Source organism: Podarcis tiliguerta (assembly GCF_965153285.1).
Source record: "Podarcis tiliguerta genome assembly, chromosome: 17".
NCBI classification, from domain to species: Eukaryota; Metazoa; Chordata; class Lepidosauria; order Squamata; family Lacertidae; genus Podarcis; species Podarcis tiliguerta.
Genome location: NC_139550.1, coordinates 23,353,308 through 23,368,648, shown reverse-complemented (window position 1 = coordinate 23,368,648; position 15,341 = coordinate 23,353,308).

Below are 15,341 nucleotides of genomic sequence, written 5' to 3'. Positions count from 1 at the left end.
AATATCTTATTTATCCCTTATTTTTTAACAATATTTCTACCTGCATTTGAAAATATCACGTTTTAATTCATCTATAAGTTTCTGCAGGCAAAGTTTACACATTGGTATAATTTCCAAAGAAAGATGTCAGTCAAAGATATGATTTGAGCTTCTTGGCTGTGATTTTGCTATTCTTACTTCAGCAATCAGCATTTGCGTGTTGAGGTCCCCAATCCACCCCCCAAATAACTCACAACAGACACGTAATTTTTGTTTAAGATTTTTGGCATGATTTTGGCCACAACTTTATTCAAATACAAACCGTGAGTGGTTGTTTAGGCATTGGTTAAGACTATCTGTCCCCCCGCCTGGGGACAGAACTGACTTCCGGGCACCACCGAAAGACAGTGCGGGGGAAAGCAAGTCGGGGAGGAATTGGAGCTGAGACACAACCCTCAACTCTCACCCGCCTGCTCCCCGAAGGCTTGCCGGCCCTAGTCCCATTCCAGGGATTGGACGAAAAGATGGCAAGCCCCAGGATTCCTTTAACGGAATTCCCTTTCCGCAGCAACCATGGAGGGGCAGGCACAGCCTATCCTGACCCCTCCTCCAACGGAATTCCCTTTCCGCAGCAACCATGGAGGGGCAGGCACAGCCTATCCTGACCCCTCCTCCACCAGATTTATAACCAATGCCTAACCACAACCTTACAAGTTGTGACGATTTGCTACGTAGTAGGCAAAAACCACCCAGCCAGCCAATTTGCCAGGTGGAAAAATTCCTACCAGGCCCCTGCTCAAAGGCAGACGACCCCATGACAGGCAATAGCAAGGTCAACGCAACAACCCCTTACTCTAGGGCGGGTGGGCGGGTGATCCGTTGCACGCAGCAAAAGAGAAAGTACAAGGCTGCGTGCAGAGTATTTAAACCTTTTTACCCCTCCCACCAAAATTGCAACATAACTTTTACCCCAGCAACCCAGTGAACCAATCACTGCCCCAGGCCATCTTTAGAGACCTTGCCTGGTAACAGAGGGGTGGCTCAGTAGACCCCACCGCAACACGTGCTCTCCCTGAAGGAGAACACGCTTTGCCAAAAGCTGTATAGAGTGAAGAAGCCAGATGCTTCCGTGGGGAGAGAATTCAGCAACTTAGGTATGGCCCCAGAGAACGCGCTCTCCCAGGACTTTTGCGTGAGATGGTTTGCTCTGCTGATCTTTACCCGGCGGAGAGCAAGCTGTGACGCTTGTATAATCAGCAAATGTTCAATTCTGATGTCCAACTCTGAACTCTGCTGAACACTGTTTCCGGATAACAACTACTGTTTTGTTAATTCTTCATCAGCCAATGAGTTCAACACTCGTAAGTAGAAAGATATGTAATTTCTTCATTAACTGGAAATGCAATACTCAGACAATGACCTGCACATGCATAACAACTTCAAATAGCGTAGAAATTATAAACTGTAACATAAAAAAGTTACATACCCAATCTTTTTTTTGAATAGATATAATATACATGAGAATGAAAAATACTCTGGAACAGTGCTCATGCGATTATGTAGTCACTGTTACTAACGACATTTTTTAAAAAATATGTATAGCCAACCCCAGGTGATACTAATAACAAGGAGACCGAGTTTAAAGACACAATACAGTGGTACTTCAGATTACATACGCTTCAGGTTACATACGTTTCAGGTTACAGACTCCGTTAACCCAGAAATAGTGCTTCAGGTTAAGAACTTTGCTTCAGGATGAGAACAGAAATCACGCGGTGGCAGCGTGGCAGCAGGAGGCCCCATTAGCTAAAGTGGTGCTTCAGGTTAAGAACTGTTTCAGGTTAAGAACGGACCTCCGGAACGAATTAAGTACTTAACCCGAGGTACCACTGTACAAAGCAACAGCCAAGATACAGTAGTTGTTATCCGGAAACACTGTTCTGCTGATCTTTACAGCAGAGAGAGGCTGAAGGGAAGGAGGCAGTCTTTCATATTCTGCTTAAAATTACCTACTCAGAGCACATCTGCACCATACATTTAAAGCACTATCCTGGGAACTATAGTTTGTTAAAGATGCTGAGAGTTGTTAGGAGACGTGTATTCCCTTCTCAGATCTATAATTCCAGAGTTCCCTGCAAAGAAGGATTGATCATTAAAATGCTCTGAGAATTGTTTCTCTGTGAAGGGAATAGAGGCCTCCTAGCAACTCTCAGCACCCAACTCTCCCAGCTCACGGAGGAGGTGGGAGAGACTCCTCAAAAGTGAAAATTTGACAGCACTAATGCAGACATTTGTTTTATTCAAGCTTCACACTTGCTCCTTTGCAAAAAATAAAGGCTGGTTTATGAAATGCACCATTCTGAAGATATTGTATTTGCTCAGCAACCATGTGTAAATCTCGTTCCCCACTGCTAACCTCTACTTATGTTCTTTCCATGCACGTATCAATACAGTGTGAAATTTGGATGAGCATTGCTTGGGGGAGAAAAAAATCCTTTTGCTCTCTAAAGCAGTATTCCAGTTATGAAAACCGCAGACAGGAAAAGATGGTTCCTTTCCCATCGCTTTCCATTAAATATATTCTGCAAGGATAGGAGATCACCTTCGATCTCAAATTTTGGTTTCTGGGTAGGCAGGCAGATGTGGATGTGCATATTGTGGTGTTACCTAAACCCTCAGGAAATGTTTGAACCATTTCCTGATAAACCTGACCTGAGAAATCACCACCATCTGCTACCCCCCTGCCTCTGGTCTGTGTCCACCAGGAAGGTGATTATGGTTGAGACTGAAGGGCAAGCTTAATTAAAAGCCTGCCCATGATTAAGCTGGTTTTGTACTGCATGCATTATATTTTAAGTACAATGTGTATGTCTAACAGTGGGATTTAACACCTTTCTGGATTTAAATATGAGCGGGCAGTCTTAGAGCAATGCTGAAGCAGAAGGACTGTGCCAGGGCAAAGAATGACTGCCCCAGTATCTTGTTGTTTTTTAGTCGTTTAGTCGTATCCGACTCTTCGTGATCCCATGGACCAGACCACACCAGACACTTCTGTCTTCCACTGCCTCCCGCAGTTTGGTCAAACTCATGCTGGTAGCTTCGCGAACACTATCCAACCATCTCGTCCTCTGTCATCCCCTTCTCCTTGTGCCCTCCATCTTTCCCAAAATCAGGGTCTTTTCCAGGGAGTCTTCTCTTCTCATGAGGTGGCCAAAGTATTGGAGCCTCAGCTTCACGCTCTGTCCTTCCAGTGAGCACTCAGGGCTGATTTCCTTAAGAATGGAGAGGTTTGATCTTCTTGCAGTCCATGGGACTCTCAAGAGTCTCCTCCAGCACCATAATTCAAAAGCATCATTTCTTCGGCGATCAGCCTTCTTTATAGTCCAGCTTTCACTTCCATACATCACTACTGGGAAAACCATAGCTTTTACTATACGGACCTTGGTTGGCAAGGTGATGTCTCTACTTTTTAAGATGCTGTCTAGGTTTGTCATTGCTTTTCTCCCAAGAAGCAGGCGTCTTTTAATTTCTTGGCTGCTGTCACCATCTGCAGTGATCCCCAATATCTTAAATACATTCAAAAGATGTCTGCATAGAAACCTCTGGGTTTTGCATTGCTGGTGTGTTTAGACTCCAGCTCCCATCACAGACCCTCCATGTGCCCCTATTTTCCAGGGACAGTCCTGGATTTACAGAAGCCACCCCAGTTTCTGATTTGATCCCAGAATCTCCTGGTTTTCCTTAGGACGTCACTCTGTGCATCGGATAAATGTTGTAGGGTATGGAGTTATTTGACACATGAGCCAAGGAGATAAGTAGTATTGCAACCTTTAGAAGACTCCTGCAGGCAGCCCTGTATAGGGAAGGTTTTGTTTTGTTTTTTAAATGTTTAATGTTTTGTTACGTTTTTATACATGTTGGAAGTCACCCAGGGTGGCTGGGGCAACCAAATCAGGTGGGGAGGTTATAAAGAATAAAATCATGGAACAGGACATCCCTATTGTCATCAGAGAAATGCCGGAAAGGGTGTGTGTGTGTGTGTGTGTGTGTGTGTGTGTTCAAAAGGCGGCTGCATAGAAACCTCTGGATTTTATATTGCTGGCATGTTTGGACTCCAACTTCCATCAGCTCCAGACAGCAAGGTCAATATTCTTCTTCTTTGGCAATCACTCGTAGCCGAGTAAGATTGTCTTCCATGAACACGGTCTTAACAGTGAGTCCGTAAGTTACTGTGGAAGCCAATTCTGGATCCACATGTCCTTCCATAGTGGGGACATAGGTTTCCGGCTGGGAGTTGATCATGGTGAGGGTTTGCCAAGCATGCCTTCCTCTTAGCACATTTCTCTCTTTTGTCCTGAGTTCGAGTGTCTTCAAAGCCCATGACACCTTTGGTAAAGGCTGCTCTCCAATGGGAGTGCTTGCAGGCCAGTGTTTCCCAGTTGTCTGTGTTTATACTACATTTTTTAAGATTTGCCTTCAGAGAGTCTTTAAACCTCTTTGTTGATCACCAGCACAACACTTTCCATTTTTAAGTTTGGAATAGAGTAGTTGCTTTGGAAGATGATAATCAGGCATCCGCACAACATGACCAGTCCAACGAAGTTGATGTTGAAGAATCATTGCTTCAACACGGGTGATCTTTGTTTCTTCCAGTACACTGGCATTAGTTCACCTGTCTTCCCAAGTGATGTGTAAAAATTTTCAGAGACACCGTTGATGGAATCTTTCGAGGAGTTGGAGATAGTGGTTATAAATGGCCAATGATAAGGCCTGATGGGCATATGGCCAGCCACATATGGAGAGCCAAAAGTCCCCATCACTGCCCTGAATGATGCCCCAGCATGACTTGCATTGTAGTTATAAATGAGAACCTGGCCAGCTCCTTGCTTTACAGCAGGGAGTGGAGAAACTAACGCTGCCACCTTGCCCCCAACCCCATTTTTGAATGATTCGTTCTTGCTGCACTGGTGCCAAAGTCAGCAAGAGGTTTGTGCAGCTGAAGGACAAGCAGAGTGCCTGCTCTGCCCGAAGGCCCCTGCTCCAAATTGGTGACACTTCCCTGCCATTTTCCACACTGCTTGACATGAATGAATTCTGGGTGCATAAGTGCATGAAACGGCTTCCTCGAGCCCCTGTGGCTAAATAAAGTTAATGAGCTGGAAAACTGATGCTGATAGAAGAGGATTGAGTTATATGTGGGGATACATCACCTCTAAACCTCTCAGCAATTTATACTTAGCCTAATTAAAGCTAAATCATCCCAAATTTCCATCCTATTGTTTTCCTAAGGATGCTATAAAATGGGCCTCGTATCGACTAGCCATCCCCAATGTTTCCCCGAAGGTCTCCCAATCAGTAGGCAATCTGAACGACAGGAGATTAAATGTACAGTCAGCCTCCTATGAAACAAAATGCTTGATGCAAGGGTGGAAACGTAAAAAGCAAATGAAAAGAAGAGCGCTGCAATGCACAAAAACAAACCATCATACAGAGCAGCTCAAAACTCAGCTTTTTAAATAGAAACCAGCAAACTCAAGTGTGGACCTTGTGAATGGTTCATTTGTGGATTATTAAGTGTGTGTTCTGCTCTGCAATATTCGTGTGCCCTTCCCCCCCCCCCCCGACAATGGCAAAAGGACACAGCGGTGTGAATATGCTCACTTATTTAGAAGCACAGGCAGAGCCGGTGTGGTGTAGTAGTTAAGAGTGGTAGACTCGTAATCTGGTGAACTGGGTTCACTTCCCCGCTCCTCCACATGCAGCTGCTGGGTGACTTTGGGCTAGTCACACTTCTTTGAAGTCTCTCAGCCCCACTTACCTCACAGAGTGTTTGTTGTGGGGGAGGAAGGGAAAGGAGAATGTTAGCTCCTTTGGGTAGTGATAAAGCGGGATATCAAATCCCAACTCTTCTTCTTCTTCTTGGCAAACTTTTTTATTCCATTTCAGAGTTGCTTCCCATAAAACGTCTCAGGGAGATTTTACAATGAAAACATCATCAACGGAAGATACATATATGTAAATGATTAAAACAATTTCAAATCCAATGCAGATAACATGCTGGGATAAGAAGAAAAAGTATCTACTTAAAAGGCTGTGTTGAAAAATGAAGGTCTTGACTAGGAGCCAAAAAGACAATAGAGCCTGTCTGAGACGAAATGGAAAAACATTCCAAAGGGGCAAGGCTATGAGAAATAGATTTCAGTGATTCTTAAGGAGATCTTTGTTAATGCATCCAGTCATTATTCTCAACCTAATTTTCCATCTCCCGTTTTTTGCTGTGCTCCTCCCACCTTCTTCTCCAGCAGCAAGCTTCTTAAACATATAGTTACCAGAATGCAACAATGATCTTCTAGCATGGAAAAGGTTGCCCTGAAATCAGCTTAATTTTACATTGCATGTCCACCCTGGTTTGTCCAGCCCTTCCACTATCCAAGGCAGCTTCACAGCCAATGGGGAGTTCAGAAGATGTAAGAACTGCTGGACTTAGCAGGCATAGGCAAACTCGGCCCTCCAGATGTTTTGAGGCTACAATTCCCCTCATCCCTGACCACTGGTCCTGTTAGCTAGGGATCGTGGGAGTTGTAGTCCCAAAACATCTGGAGGGCCAAGTTTGACTACGCCTGACTTAAAGCATTTGAAAAGGAAAGGCAGAAACAGAAGATAGAAAGAAACCTCCCTTCTCATTTTATTACACATTTCCTCTCTGTGTTCTTCAACAGGGATACAATAATAACCCTTCAGTTTTTCACCTTGAAGTAAATCTCTATAACTAAACTTTTTATGAGGTTAGAAAAGGGTTGCTTATATTTCTTCCCCTGATACCTCTGCAGTTCCTGTTTTGGCCAGAGGTTAAAATGCTGAAGCTTTCATGAGAGTCTCCTACACTAATAGGTGGCAGGTGCCTCTAGCAGGATGAATGAAGGAGGGGAGCACAAAATGCTACTTAACCTGATAGGAAAAGGGGAAATAACTGGAATGTCATGTCAAAGCCTGGCACCAGGGAACTGTAAACCAGTTCCTCGGGTACTCTTGCCTAATTATAAAGTCACTAGCTCACTTCTCTTTTGGCGCTATCTACCCACTCAGTGTCAGCTTGGCACCATAAACCAAATGGATACCTGGCTTTTAATAGGTAAGGATACCGTAAATGCTGCCTTTTCAGAGTCCCTCTGTACTTCTCATCCTGCTGAAAAATGGAGTCCACAGAGTACCCACAGATAAAGGTCTGAAACTGTTGTGTTGATGCAATTATTTAGTTAGGGAGTTCAGGGGTAGGGAGGCTCAGTGCTATTTTTCTAGAAAAAGAGGTGCCAGAACTCACCACGAACACCTCCCTTGCTCTCTTAGAATGGCAATGGTGTCCACTTGAGAGGTGCCGGAACTGAGTACTGGTGAGTTCTAGCTGGGGGAAAAAAGCCCCAAGGAGGCTATTACCATTGGGATATCGTCAAACTATGACTCCTTGTCTCCCTGGCTTGGAATGGTGGGACAACAACCAGTCTCTTTGTAGGACAAGACCTGCCAAGGAAAATAAAGAATTTATTTACGTATGCTACAACAGTGGCAAGAGTCTAGATAGCACAAGGATGAAAGAATGAGGAAACCCCGACAAAAGAACAGTGGCAAGAGAAATTGATGAACTATGCAGAACTGGCTAAACTGACATACAAATTGCGAGATAAGGACAACTGTGACTTTAAAGAAGAATGGGAACTTTTTACAAACTACTTAAAAAGACAACAAAATGAACTTGACTCCTTGGCAGGTTTTGAATAAACATACACAATTTTATTGATGGTTAATATAGTAGAAACAGGAGATAATGTAAGGATTTGTACAATTTTACAGTATGCAGAGAACAATATGTGTTGAGAAATCAGAGAGAGAAGCTGAGGGAAGTCTGGGGGGGAGGGAGGGTTTGTTGGGGAGGTAGGGGGGAAAGGGAGGAAAATAATGATTATGATATGTTTTGATATTTTGTTTTGTTGAAATTGTTAATATTTTTTTTCAAAAAAGCTTTCCAATCCCTGGTTTAATTAGTTATGTGAGCTGTAGTCCCCTGCAGCAAAATGCTTGGAGCAAAGCCCTTTTTGGAATCTGGGAAGCCATCATATGGAACTGAGGGATCTGTCTAAGGGCACAGTAGGAGTGTTCTGAAGAGAGTCAGAGGAGAGTTGGTGGGAAAGTTTAGAAAATGCTTCTCCAATGCAATGAGGTCGAGAGTATGTTCTTTCATATGTGGTGGACCTCTTAAAGGGTAAAAGTGTATTGGGAAATAATTTATAACAAATTGAAAAAAACATTTAAAAGCACACCCACACACCCCCAATAATAATTGGGAATAATTCAGATGGAAATTCGCAGGCGTCAAAGGAGGTTATTTTTGTATGCTACTACGGTGGCCCAGGTTTTGTTAGCCCAAAAATAGAAAACGAGTGAGGTTGCAGATCTAACTTACGGAATAAGAGAACAAGAAGAACATTTGTTTAAAGAAGATTGGAACATGTTATGGGGCGAAATTGTGTACACTTGAAAACATTGGCAGCATTCAGATAAATTCAACAGTGTAAATAAGTTTTGATGGAAGTAATAATGAAACAGTGAATGGTTTAGTTTATGTAAAATATTCAGGGATTTAGGTTATGCAAAATGAACCATGGAAAGAGAAGAAGAGAAGTCACTGATATTTTAAGGTTGTGTGAAAGAAATAGGAAAGACCACACAGAGGGATGGCGTGAGAAGACTGGAGACAGCCATTTGCCTTCACACAGAGTAGCTCCACAGTCAGGGAGCAACAAAGACCAAGGCCTACATTGCTTTTCCAGCCAAGGGCTGTGTCACATAGAGATTGATGAACCTGTCCATTTCAGTTTCTCTCAGTTTCCAATCTTAAAAGCAGTACTCCAATTTTCCATGACAATCTGTGTTACAAACAACATTGTGCAACTGTCAGCGTTTTTGTGTGAATTCTTCCTAGCAAAAACATTTTATATGCAGTTTTGACTAATGATCACTTTTTTATTTTTTGCAAGCCCTTTCCTCCAATGCATGTAAATGTATTTCAATGCACACTTTCCACTAAAAATTGTGCACAATTTTTGGTTGGAGAACTGCATTGCAAAATTCAGGGAAGCGTGAATTCCGAAGGATAACAGTGGACAAGGTTAAACCGACCCATCTTGGTTAGCAGAAGCCAGTGCAAGGATTCCCTCTATCACAACAGGGCTTCCCCTCCTCTCCTCCCCCCAATTCACTCTGGGCAGTCAGGGGTTGGGAGAAACGCCCCCCCCCCCACAACAGCTTGTGGGAGGAGGAGAGAGGAAATTGTTCTGTTGGGCAGGCAGAAATGCTTGTGTTAATAGAACAATCTCCTTAGCGCTACATTGAATTCTACTCTGTGTTTTGGTTCACTTATTGGTTTGAGAAGCTCAAATTAGTAGTTTCTCATTAAAATACAAACAAAATGAAATCTCCCTCCATCCTTAGTGTCACCTAAGGCAGAGGGGGAATTGCTGTTGCATTGAGAGAATCTAATCACTCACTTGTGGATAACTAGATTACCTTAAACAATGTCTACCTATCTGAATTGTTCCTCTTTATTCCTTCCCTCATTTCCCTGTTAAATAAAACTCGGAAGCTCCTTCCTTCCTTCCTTCCTTCCTTCCTTCCTCCCTCTCTCTCTCTCTCTCTCTCCCTTCCTTCCTTCCTTCCTTCCTTCCTTCCTTCCTTCCTTCCTTCCTTTTACCCCCCTGTTCTTTTAAGTAGAAATCCCAGAGAAGGGACAGAGATTTCTATACAGTCGGCAGCTTGATGTAAAGAACTTCACTTCAAAAATGAGTACACAGTGGCACCAAACAGCTTGGAAGGCATGGGGAAAGTATGCAGTTGGAGACAGAACATGTTGGGTATATTTGTATTTATATTACATTTCAGCTGTATTTAAGGCTTTTATATGCTCCAAGAGATATGCATGTTAATTTTTATTGGATTTGTTATTAATGAGAGAGACAGAGAAAGAGAGAGACTTTACATTGAATACCATCTTCCTCTGTTCTTTCCCACTTCCTGTTAAATAAATGTGAGTTTCTGATTGTTCTGTCCTATTTAGTTGCCCACTGATTCTCCTCTCTCCCCATTTTAGGAAACATGATGGCTTGTGGGGTGGGCTGGAGGCATGCCTGGCACAGTGTTTTGGTGCCCTGGCATTATTATCACCCGTCCTTACCCTATTGCAGTTTGAACCAAAGTCCCATTGTTCCCTCTGTCTCAGGAAGTTGCTGTTGGGGAAAGACATGCTATTAGCTGGAAATGTGTAGCTCATATTTATCGCCTGATAATGGGGTCACAATGTAGCTTACATAAAACGGAAGGAAAACAATAAAAACCAAAGACAAAGCTAAAAATGAAACATCACAGCATGGTCAAACCATAAAGCAGGGGGGATTTCTACAGCCATTTTATTTCACAAAGGCATGTTAAAATGACTCTAGCAAACCTCCAACATTTCTCCAATGAAAATAAGGATGTTTTATTCCATCATCATCATTATTATTATTATTATTATTATTATTATTATTATTATTATTTACCCCACCCACCTGACTGGCTTGCCCCAGCCAGTCTGGGTGGCTTCCACCCATAAAAAGCATGAAACGTTTTTATAAAAAAAAAAACTTCCCTATACAGGGCTGCCTTCAAATGCCTTCTAAAGGTTGTATATATCTCCTTGGCTCAGGCGTCGCATCGCTCTATAGCCTCCAAAATTTCTCTGATGAAAAGAGGGACACCCTTAGGAAAACCAGGATATTCTGGGACCAAATCAGAAAAGGGGATGGCTTCTGTAAATCTGGGACTGTCCCTTGAAAATAGGGACACCTGGAGGGTCTACTCATGCTGATTTATGGGAGCTTTGAGACAAATATTTGTTCTCCACTATATTTTGGAGGTTGCTGTGGTCCCAGAAGGAGGCTGCACTAATTATTTAAGGTTGTTGTTTGTCCCAAAATATAGGAAGACATACATTAGTTAACTCCAGCTAATGTAAATGAATCGACCCTCTGCTATTGGAAGGAAGATTTAACAGCGTTTTACGTGGGAATCCATGTGGTGAAGAGTTACAAGCTGGACTCCATATGATACTATTCCATGTTTTATATATATATATAGAGAGAGAGACCAGACTGATTTGTCCCTTATCTCTTCTCAGAAAAGGTTGGAATACAGCCTTCCTGGTCATGCATATGAATTTTTTAATAACTGTTTTCATTGCTAAATTTGTATTCCAAGCTCTTAGATTTTGTTAGCAGCACTTGCAATGTTGTGATGGGTGCTGGTTGTATTATTCTTGTTTAATAATGAAAAACCTACTTCTAGTGGGCCTTTCTATCTAAAGTGGTACCTCAGTTTTTGAACACCTCCATTGATGAACATTTCAGTTTTCGAACGCCATAAACCCGGAAGTAAATGCTTCAGTTTTCGAACGCACCTCAGAAGTCGAACATGAAATGAAGTTTTCCATTTTGATGATTCCGTACTGAGTTTTCGGTTTTTGAACGTTTCAGAACTCGAACGGTCTTCTGGAACAGATTGCGTTAGAAAACCGAGGTACCACTGTGTTTCTGAATTTCTTTGCTTCCTGTTGCATGGAACCTTTTTTTAAAAAAATGTGATTGTTCTGGACATTTGAATAAAGTTGAAGTGAGCTAAACTGAGAATCATTGACTTGATCAAAGCTACCAGCAATGCTGGCGTAGCCATGACCATTTTACGCAATACCCATGTTTGTATTTATAAGAAGAAGAAGAAGAGTTCGGATTTGATATCCCGCTTTATCACTACCCGAAGGAGTCTCAAAGCGGCTAACATTCTCCTTTCCCTTCCTCCCCCACAACAAACACTCTGTGAGGTGAGTGGGGCTGAGAGACTTCAAAGAAGTGTGACTAACCCAAGGTCACCCAGCAGCTGCATGTGGAGGAGTGGAGACGCGAACCCGGTTCCCCAGATTAAGAGTCCACCGCTCTTAACCACTACACCACACTCTCTATGTATGGAAATGCAACACAGCAATAGGGATTGCACCCCAAATCTTACAAATGGATTTTGAACTCCATCTCTAATCTTAATTGGCATAGTGACCTTTCATTATCCCACCTTCATAGCCTAAAATTAAAAAGAAAAAAAGAAACCCAAGTTAAGTTCCTGATGCAAAAGCCTGGTCATTTTTTAATCTAATAAAAAAATAACACAAAGCCAGTAAATATGCCCTTTCGTCTCCAATGCATGTCAGAAAATTGAGCTAAATAGATTTAAAACGCTAGTATTACAGTCAATGAGATTAGAAAGCCATTAGTAGCTCTATGAGTATTGGAGCACTAAGCACCAAAAGGCTGTTATGGAGAAATTTCTTGACCAGATAAAAACATATTGATACCATCCTTCTTCTATTATTCAATAAAGTGTTTTATTTTTGAGCCCTGCTGTTTGTGCACTATCCCTTTGTGTAATGGAGCCAATAAAGGAAAACTTTCTAGAAATCTGATATCTGTGCAGCATAGAAGCAAAAGGGAGGGCTTTCTTTATTGATGTTGCTGAGCTATAGTAGTCATAAAAAAATAATAATCAAAAATTAGAATGATAATAATAATGCTGTTTAAGATGTCCTTACATCCACTTCTCATCTTTGGTCTGTCTTGCATCCCTCACCGAAGTCTAACTCTTTCTCACTTGATTGTGCCTAATCAGTTATACTGTATATAAGAAGAGATAAATATGCTTTTCCATTTCCCCATTTTAGACTGCTCAGGCCAACATAGGTTGTGTAAGGATTGAGCCCTTAGTCCTTACGGTTTTGCTCAAAATGTCTCCACTCTCATCTGAAATGTCTCCACTCTCATCTGAAATATACACACAAAGACGATGGCTGCTAACATACTATTGGCAACAACAAAAATAAAAATAAAAATGGAAATCTAATCTGATTATTGGACATAATTAGTCTTAAACAGTAATGAGACATGGTTCAAGGCCACAAGTTCTGCAGTCCTGGCCTAGTGCAATATTAGGAATACTACTACTAATAATAATAATGATATAATCATTGTACTGAATATTGCACAAAATGAGATCTTACACCCTTGAATCATGAACAGTAGACGACGAGCAGCTCAATAAGCCTTCCATTTTTGCTGCTTATTTCGGACTGGTTACAATGTGTGGTTGGTGGGCTGTGTGTAGCTCAGTGAGTCACAAGTCCTGGATGCCACCACAAGATGCCGTAGAAATAAAAAAAAAGCAAAAAGCCATAGCCAGTGGCTTTCATTCGAACAGAAAAGAAAGCTAAAGAAATGGATTAAGGTCAAGGACCTTAAAATAGGTTAATGCCCTCTGTCATTGTGGGCAACCCTCAGGCCTGTGGATTGAAAGTGACTTTCCAAGCCCTTGGGATTCTATCCTGATTCCTCCTCCACCACATGCAGGCCTTGGAAGATTGACTCTGAGAGGGTACAGCTCTCAGACTAAAATCACACCCATGCCCTGCCCAAAGAAAGTCTTAAGAAATATTTTGGCCAAACAAGCTGAGTTTATCCATATTTGTTCATTGTACCCTGAACCTTTGGGATAGTGTGGGTTGACTTAAAGTGTCAGGAGGCAGAGGGACCAAACCCCACGGCAGGAATGGATAAGACAAGGGAAAGTCCTTGCCATCTGCTTTTATTCAATATTTACAGAGAGGCTTGGAAATGCATCCTCTTGGAATAATGGCATTGCCCTGAGTAAATCTCCCCTCCCCTTTTCTCCCATATAATAATAATAATAATTTATTATTTGTACCCCGCCCATCTGGCTCGGTTTCCCCAGCCACTCTGGGCGGCTTCCATAGAAACAAAGAATACAGTAAAATATCACAGATTAAAAACTTCCCTGAACAGGGCTGCCTTAAGATGTCTTCTAAATGTCAGGTAGTTATTTATCGCTTTGACATCTGCTGGGAGGGCGTTCCACAGGGCGGGCGCCACTACCGAGAAGGCCCTCTGCCTGGTTCCCTGTAGCTTTGCTTCTCGCAATGAGGGAACCGCCAGGAGGCCCTCGGAGCTGGACCTCAGTGTCCGGGCAGAACGATGGGGGTGGAGACGCTCCTTCAGGTATACTGGGCCGAGGCCGTTTAGGGCTTTAAAGGTCAACACCAACACTTTGAATTGTGCTCGGAAACGTACTGGGAGCCAATGTAGGTCTTTCAAGACCGGTGTTATGTGGTCTCGGCGGCCGCCCCCAGTCACCAGTCTAGCTGCCGCATTCTGGATTAGTTGTAGTTTCCGAGTCACCTTCAAAGGTAGCCCCACGTAGAGCGCATTGCAGTAGTCCAAGCGGGAGATAACAAGAGCATGCACCACTCTGGCGAGACAGTCCGCGGGCAGGTAGGGTCTCAGCCTGCGTACCAGGTGGAGTTGGTAGACAGCTGCCCTGGATACAGAATTGACCTGTGCCTCCATGGACAGCTGTGAGTCCAAAATGACTCCCAGGCTGCGCACCTGGTCCTTCAGGGGCACAGTTACCCTATTCAGGACCAGGGAGTCCTCCACACCAGCCCGCCTCCTGTCCCCCAAAAACAGTACTTCTGTCTTGTCAGGATTCAACCTCAATCCCACTTCCTCATTCATTGTCCCTTCTACAGGTGGCGCTGAGGGCCCTTTGCTTCTGAGTCCTTTGCTCTCCTACTTTTAAGGCTCACCGGATTCTGGGGGATTTTGTGTCTGGAATTCTTTCTAGTGATAACGTGTCAGCCAGCTGCTCCGCCTCTGCCTCCTACTCCTCTCCCATTATTTCCCAACTTTCCCCCTCATCCTCTTCTGAACTGTGACCTCCCTCAAACCCCTGTTGTAATTCTGAACTGTCTTCTTCTTCTTCTTCTCCTCCTCCTCCTCCTCCTCCTCCTCCTCCTCTGGAAGGGTCAAGATGGGGAGGCAGTCTCCACCATTCCTCCTCTGCCCAGTCCCTGACATAAAGTATTTTAACACTCTTTTTTACTTACCCCAACCTTCTCTATCATCCCTTAAAACTATCCTTTCCCTTGACCATATTTTTAAAACTGTTGGCCAAACTTTCATTTCCTGTTGAGTTGCATGGTAGAGATAAGCAGAGATTAAAAGCAACTAAATACTAAAATGCATTTTAAAAAAAGAAAAGAAATCAAAAGGCCTTCTATATTTTTCAGAGTTCCAGTAGCTCTGATAAGCATTCAAAACATATGTGGGTTTGTTATCTGAGCAATTTCTGATGCCCTATTCGTTGGCAACTTGCTTTCCTCTGGCAGATATTAGCTCAAACTGGTTGAGTCAGGACAAATTTAGGTGTGTGTGTTTACT